General features: G+C 52.9%; 1 protein-coding gene across 2 annotated transcripts in view; it reads right to left on the reverse strand.

Moving 5' to 3' along the window:
* Window positions 1-7014, reverse strand: part of GRM2 (glutamate metabotropic receptor 2) — a 62232-nt gene extending 55218 nt beyond the window's left edge. The window contains exon 1 of one of the 2 annotated variants that reach the window (XM_089666033.1): window positions 6450-7014. The gene's annotated coding sequence lies outside the window, so the exon portion shown is untranslated. Of the gene's footprint in view, window positions 1-4168; window positions 4590-6449 lie in introns of those variants that run through there. The other variant, XM_089666034.1, reaches the window with a different exon arrangement.
* Between the last annotated feature and the right edge of the window lie 271 nt (window positions 7015-7285).

Here is a 7285-nt window from a genome sequence, read left to right on the forward strand (position 1 = left end):
AAATGAAGACATCTGGAACCTCCTTGTTCAGTTCTGAAAGAAGAGACATTTCTAGGGACAAATATCCACAACTCTGCCTGAAAACCAGGGGAAACCAATCAGTTATTAAATCCATCTCTGCCCTCAGTCACCCTTTTTCTAATCCCTAAATCACCCCATCCTCCAGCCCCCGATCCCTAAATCACCCCATCCTCCATCCCCCAATCCCTAAATCACCCCATCCTCCAGCCCCAATCCCTAAATCATCCCATCCTCCAGCCCCTATCCCTAAATCACCCCATCCCCCAGTCCCGATCCCTAAGTTACCCTATTCCCCAGCCCTATTCTCTCAGTCACTTACATTTTACTTCATTTTTTAGCCCTAAAATCGCAGTCACTCTATTCCCCAGCCCCACTATCTACATAATCCTATTGTACAGCCCTAAAATCCTAGTCACCCAATTCCACAACCCTAAAATCCCAGTTACCATATTCCACAACCCTAAAATCCTAGTCACCCAATTCAACAACCTTAAAATCCCAGTTACCCAATTGCCCATCACTAATACCCCAATCACCCAATTCTCCAGTCCTAAATTCCCAGTCACCCCCATTCTATAGCCTTAATCTGTCCATTACTGTTTCCCCAACCCTAAAATTCCAGTCACCCTAGTCCCCAACCCTGATCTCTTCCTCACCCCATTTCACAGCACTAAAATCCCAGTCACTCCATTCTCCAGTGTTAATCTCTCCATCACCCCATTTGACAGACCTAAAACTCTAGCCACCATAATGCTCCCTCCTAATCTCTCCATCACCCACAGCACTAAAATCCCATTTGTCATATTCCCCCTTGTTGATCGCTCCATCACCCCACTTCACAGCCCTAAAACTCCAGCCACCATATTCCTCCCTCCTAATCTCTCCATTACCCCACTTTGCAGTCCTAAAATCCCAGTCACCCTATTCCCTGACCTTAATCTCCCACTCACACCAACCGCCATCCCTAATTTCTCCATCACTCTATTTCACAGCCCTAAAATACCAATCACCCCATTCCCCAGTCCCAATCTCTCCATCACGCCATTCCCCAGTCCCAATCTCTCCATCACGCCATTCTCCAGTCCCAATCTCTCCATCACGCCATTCCCCAGTTCCAATCTCTCCATCACGCCATTCCCCAGTCCCAATCTCTCCATCACCCCATTCCCAAGTCCCAATCTCTCCATCACGCCATTCCCCAGTCCCAATCTCTCCATCACCCCATTCTACCATCTTAAACTCTCAGTCAACCCATTCTATAGCTCCAGTCTCTCCACAACCCTGTCCATGGACCTAACATCTCAGTTACCCCATTCCCCAGCCCTAATAACACCAACACTACATTTCACATCCCTTAAATCCCTGTCACCCCACTCTGAATTCCCCTTTTCATGGCCCTAAAATCCCAGTTACCTCATTCACCAATCCTAATCCCTAAATCACTCCATTCCCCATCCCTTATCCATAAATCAGATCACTCACACCTCTAATCCATTAATCCCCCTATTCCCTGGCCCTAATCCCTCAATCACCCATTTCCCAAGCCCTAATCCATCCATTACACCATTCCTCTACCCCAACCACCCCTTCATCAGCAATAATCTCTGTCACCTCATTCCTCAATCCCAATCCCTCAATAATCCCATTTCCCAGCCCTAAACTCCCAGTCACCCTATTCCCTGACCTTAATCTCCCACTCACACCAACCGCCATCCCTAATTTCCGCCATCCCTATTCCCAGGCCCTAAACTCCCAGTCACTCTATTCTCCAGCCCTAAGATCCCAGTCACCCCATTCTACAGCCCTAATCTCTCAGTCACCTCATTCCCCAGGTCTGATCTCCCAGTTGCCCCATTACTTATCTTAATCCCTCAGTCACCTGTTTCCCCAGCCCTAATTCCTCAATTACTAATTTCCCGAGCCCTAATGCAACATCTCCAACCCTAATCTCCCAGTCACCCCATTTCTCAAAGCTAATCGCCCAGTCACCCCATTCCCCAGCACTAATATCCCAGTCACCCCATTCCCCAGCACTAATATCCCAGTCACCCCATTCCCCAGCCTTAATCACCCAGTCACCCCATTCCCCAGCACTAATCACCCTGTCACCCCATTCCCCAGCACTAATCACCCTGTCACCCCATTCCCCAGCCCTAATCTCCCAGTCACCCCATTCCCCAGCACTAATCTCCCAGTCACCCCATTCCCCAGCACTAATATCCCAGTCACCCCATTCCCCAGCCTTAATCACCCAGTCACCCCATTCCCCAGCCTTAATCACCCAGTCACCCCATTCCCCAGCACTAATCACCCTGTCACCCCATTCCCCAGCCCTAATCTCCCAGTCACCCCATTCCCCAGCACTAATCACCCTGTCACCCATTTCCCAGCCCTAATCTCCCAGTCACCCCATTCCCCAGCACTAATCTCCCAGTCACCCCTTTCTCCAGCATTAACCTCTCAGTCAACCCATTTCACAGCCCTTACCCTTGAGTCCCCTGTTTCTCCAACCTTAATTCCTCAATCACCCTATTCCCAAACCCCAATGCCTCAGTCACCCCATTCCTCAGTCCAAACCTCTCAGTCATCCTGTTCCCCAGCTCTAATCGCCCAGTCACCCCATTCTCCAGTCCTAATCTCCCATTCATCCCTATCTCCAGCTGCAATCTCTCAGTCACCCCATTCCCCAGCTTCATGATAGAGCTGCACAACCTCTGATCACTAGCGGATGAACACACAACACGCTGCTTGTCACTAACGCCTGTTTGATCTGAGTCTTTGAGCGCAGGAGATAATGGACCCCATTCTACAGTCCCTATCTCCCAGACACCCCATTCTCCATCCCTAAACTCCTAGAACCCCATTCTCCAGTCCTAAACTCCCAGACACTCTATTCTACAGTCCCTATCTCCCAGACACCCCATTCTCCATCCCTAAACTCCTAGAACCCCATTCTCCAGTGCTAAACTCCCAGACACCCTTTTCTACAGTCCTTATCTCCCAGCCACCCCATTCCCCAGCTCTAATTTTCCAGTCACCCCATTCCCCAGCTCTAATTTTCCAGTCACCCCATTCCCCAGCCCTAAATTCCCAGTCACCTCATTCCCCAGCCCTAAGCTCCCAGTCACCCCATTCCCCAGCCCTAATTTCCCAGTCACCCTATTTCCCAGCCATAATCTCTTAGTCTACCCAGCCCTAGTTTCCTAGTCACCCCATTCCCCAGCCCTAGTTTCCCAGTCACCCCATTTCCCAACCTTAATCTCTTAGTCTCCCCATTCCCCAGTTCTAGTTTCTCAGTCACCCCATTCACCAGCCCTAGTTTACCAGTCACCCCATTCACCAGCCCTAGTTTCCCAGTCACCCCATTTCCCAGCCATAATCTGTTAGTCTTCCCATTCCCCAGCCCTAGTTTCCCAGTCACCTCATTCCCCAGTCCTAGTTTCCCAGTCACCCCATTCCCCAGCCCTAGTTTCCCAGTTACCCCATTTCCCAGCCTTAATCTCTTAGTCTCCCCATTCCCCAGCCCTAGTTTCTCAGTCACCCCATTCCCCAGCCCTAGTTTCCCAGTCACCCCATTCCCCAGCCCTAGTTTCCCAGTCACCCCATTCCCCAGCCCTAGTTTCCCAGTCACCCCATTCCCCAGCCCTAGTTTCCCAGTCACCCCATTCACCAGCCCTAGTTTACCAGTCACCCCATTCACCAGCCCTAGTTTCCCAGTCACCCTATTTCCCAGCCATAATCTGTTAGTCTTCCCATTCCCCAGCCCTAGTTTCCCAGTCACCTCATTCCCCAGTGCTAGTTTCCCAGTCACCCCATTCCCCAGCCCTAGTTTCCCAGTTACCCCATTTCCCAGCCTTAATCTCTTAGTCTCCCCATTCCCCAGCCCTAGTTTCTCAGTCACCCCATTCCCCAGCCCTAGTTTCCCAGTCACCCCATTCCCCAGCCCTAGTTTCCCAGTCACCCCATTCCCCAGCCCTAGTTTCCCAGTCACCCCATTCCCCAGCCCTAGTTTACCAGTCACCCCATTCCCCAGCCCTAGTTTCCCAGTCACCCCATTTCCCAGCCTTAATCTCTTAGTCTCCCCATTCCCCAGCTCAATCACCCCACTTCACACTCTCTCATGATGTTGTTGTAGTTGAGATCCTACCCCAGGCTCCATGTGCTTCTAGAATCCTCAGTAGCTGCTCCGAAACTCATTTTGCAAGACGGTGAATCACTGAGGGCTCTGAAAACGCACTTTTTTTTGTCTTTTTCCTTCAATCCCACTTTATCCTTCCAAATACATCTGCTCTCCGCTAAATGATTTCGATTGCGAGCTCCTGCAGGCGCGGAGCTCCTTATCTCCCTCTAATCGATTCACGCTCCGTCCTTCTTTGTATTCTCACTCTGAGCTGTATACTCCGGATCTGCTGTATACACCGTGCCTAGTTCAGACAACACATCCCTCTGCGCTCACCAAGGAGGATCTTTACTGTCAGAGAAACTTTGCACTACCCTCTTTGGGGGCTTTGTCGTGCCCCTTTCCTTATTAACACGCATTCATCCAGATAGTAGTTTGCTGAACTCCATTGTCTTCATCTGACATCCTGTAGCAGAGGTTCACAGCCTCAGTTCTTCAGTTTCCCCAGCAGGTCATGTTGTTAGATAACATTGCTGTCATGTATGCTAAACTATTCACATTGATTTAAAGCACCTCTGCAAGGTGAAGGAAATCCTGAAAAGATGACCTGTTGGGGTTACTTGAGGATGGAAATCACTGTACTATAGGAATGTTGCATACATACATTGTTCAGTGCCTGGCATGTTCCTTCCCTCCTGCAGTGCAACCTTTATGTACACCATGCCTTCCTGAGTGTCCCTCCACTAATTCCTGCCATCTGCCCTCCACCCTCTGCTCTCCACTCTCTGCCCTCTGCTCTCCACTCTCTGCTCCCCACTCTCTGCCCTCTGCTCTCCACTCTCTGCTCCCCACTCTCTGCCCTCTGCTCTCCACTCTCTGCCCTCTGCTCTCCACTCTCTGCTCCCCACTCTCTGCCCTCTGCTCTCCACTCTCTGCTCTCCACTCTCTGCTCCTCACTCTCTGCTTTCTGCTCCCCACTCTCTGCCCTCTGCTCTCCACTCTCTGCCCTCTGCTCTCCACTCTCTGCATCCCACTCTCTGCCCTCTGCTCTCCACTCTCTGCCCTCTGCTCTCCGCTCCCTGCTCCGCAATCTCTGCTTTCTGCTCTCCACTCTCTGCTCCTCACTCTCTGCCTTCTGCTCCCCACTCTCTGCCCTCTGCTCTCCACTCTCTGCTCCCCACTCTCTGCCCTCTGCTCTCCACTTTCTGCTCCCCACTCTCTACCCTGTACTCCCCACTCTCTGCCCTCTGCTCCTCACTCTCTACCCTCTACTCCCCTCTCTCTGCTCCTCACTCTCTACTCTCTGCTCCCCACTCTCTGCTCCTCACTCTCTGCCCTCTGCTCCTCACTCTCTGCCCTCTGCTCCCCACTCTCTGCCCCTCACTCTCTGCCCTCTGCTCCTCACTCTCTGCCCCTGCTTCCCACTCTCTGCCCTTTGCTTCCCATGCTCTGCCCTCTGCTCCCAACTCTCTACCCTCTGCTCCTCACGCTCTTTTCCTCACTTTCTGCTCTCTGCTCTCCACTCTCTGCCCTCTGCTTCTCACTCTCTGCCCTCCACTCTCTGCCCTCTGCTCCCCGCTCTCTGCTCCCCACTCTCTGCCCTCTGCTTCCCACTCTCTGCCCTCCACTCTCTGCCCTCTGCTCCCCACTCCCCACTCTCTGCCCTCTGCTTCCCACTCTCTGCCCTCCACTTTCTGCCTTCTGCTTCCCACTCCCCACTCTCTGCCCTCTGCTTCCCACTCTCTGCCCTCCACTTTCAGCCCTCTGCTTCCCACTCTCTGTACCTCACTCTCTGCCCTCTGCTCCCCACTCTCTGCCCCTCGCTCTCTGCTCTATGCTCCCCACTCTCTTCCTCTGCTCCCCACTCTCTTCCCCTGATCCCCTCTCTCTGCCCTTTGCTTCCCACACTCTGCCCTCTGCTCCCCACTCTCTACCCTCTGCTCCAAATTATCTGCCCCTCACTTTCTGCTCTCTGCCCCTCACTATCTGCCCTCTGCTCACCACTCTCTGTCCCTCACTATTTGCCCTCTGCTCACCACTCTCTGCTCCCCACTCTCTGCCCTCTGCTCCCCACTCTCTGCCCTCTGCTCCCCACTCTCTGCCCTCTGCTCTCCACTCTCTGCCCTCTGCTCTCCACCCTCTGCCCCCCACACATTCCCTGACTCTGTGCCCTCTGCCCCCCACACATTCCCTGACTCTGTGCCCTCTGCCCCCCACACATTCCCTGACTCTGTGCCCTCTGCCCCCCACACATTCCCTGACTCTGTGCCCTCTGCCCCCCACTCCCTGACACACTCTGCAATCTTACCTGTCGCGCTGTCCAGGGTACAAATCTGCTTCTGCGCTGTCCGGGGTGCTGATCTGTCTCTGCGCGGCTCAGGGAGCTGATCGGTTTCTCTGCTGTGGGGGGTGCTGATCAGCCTCCTCCGGCTCTCTGGGAAGGATAGGAGGGTCTCCCTGGCTCAGGCAAGAACGTGGTCCTGGGGGAAGGGGGCAGTAGTGAGGGATGTGTGGATGGAATGAGGGAGGTGGGTGTTGGTGGTGGTAGGGGGTCTCAGTGTTGGAGGGAAGATCGCACTGACAGCTGCTCTGTGTACAGGTGTGGAGATGTCGGTGATCGGAATGCAGAGTGGTCAGAGGAAGGACTGTGTGTGGCTGGAGCAGCGCAGGAGTCCTGGACTGTGTGTGCAGACAGAGCTACTGCATCTACTAAACGCTGCGCAGGGTCACAGGGACACCTAGGTCTGCCTGTCTGTCTGTCTATATTCGATCTACCTGCCTCCCCTCCTCTTCTCTATCTCTTCCTCATCCTCTATCTCTCCTCTCCTCTCTTTTTCTTTATCTCCCTCCTCTGCCCTGTCTATATTTCTCCTCTTTCTCTCTCTCTCCTTTTCCTTCCTCTTCTCTTCCCCTCTCTGTATCTCTTCCAATCTCTCTTCTGCTTTATCTCTCTCCTCTCTTTCCCTCGTTCGCTATCTCTCTCCTCTCCTCTCCTCAATTTTTCTTCCCTCCCCCTTCTCTCTCTCTCTCTCTCTCTCTCTCTCCCCCCCCCCCCCTTCGCTTCCTCTTTTTTCTGTCTCTCCTTCTCTCTCCTTTTTTACTGTCTCTCACTTCTCACTCTTTCATTTCTCTCTCCCTCCTATA

This window comes from Staurois parvus, unplaced genomic scaffold (genome assembly GCF_062004578.1).
Source record: "Staurois parvus isolate SC_StPar_1 unplaced genomic scaffold, SC_StPar_1.0 ptg002480l, whole genome shotgun sequence".
NCBI classification, from domain to species: Eukaryota; Metazoa; Chordata; class Amphibia; order Anura; family Ranidae; genus Staurois; species Staurois parvus.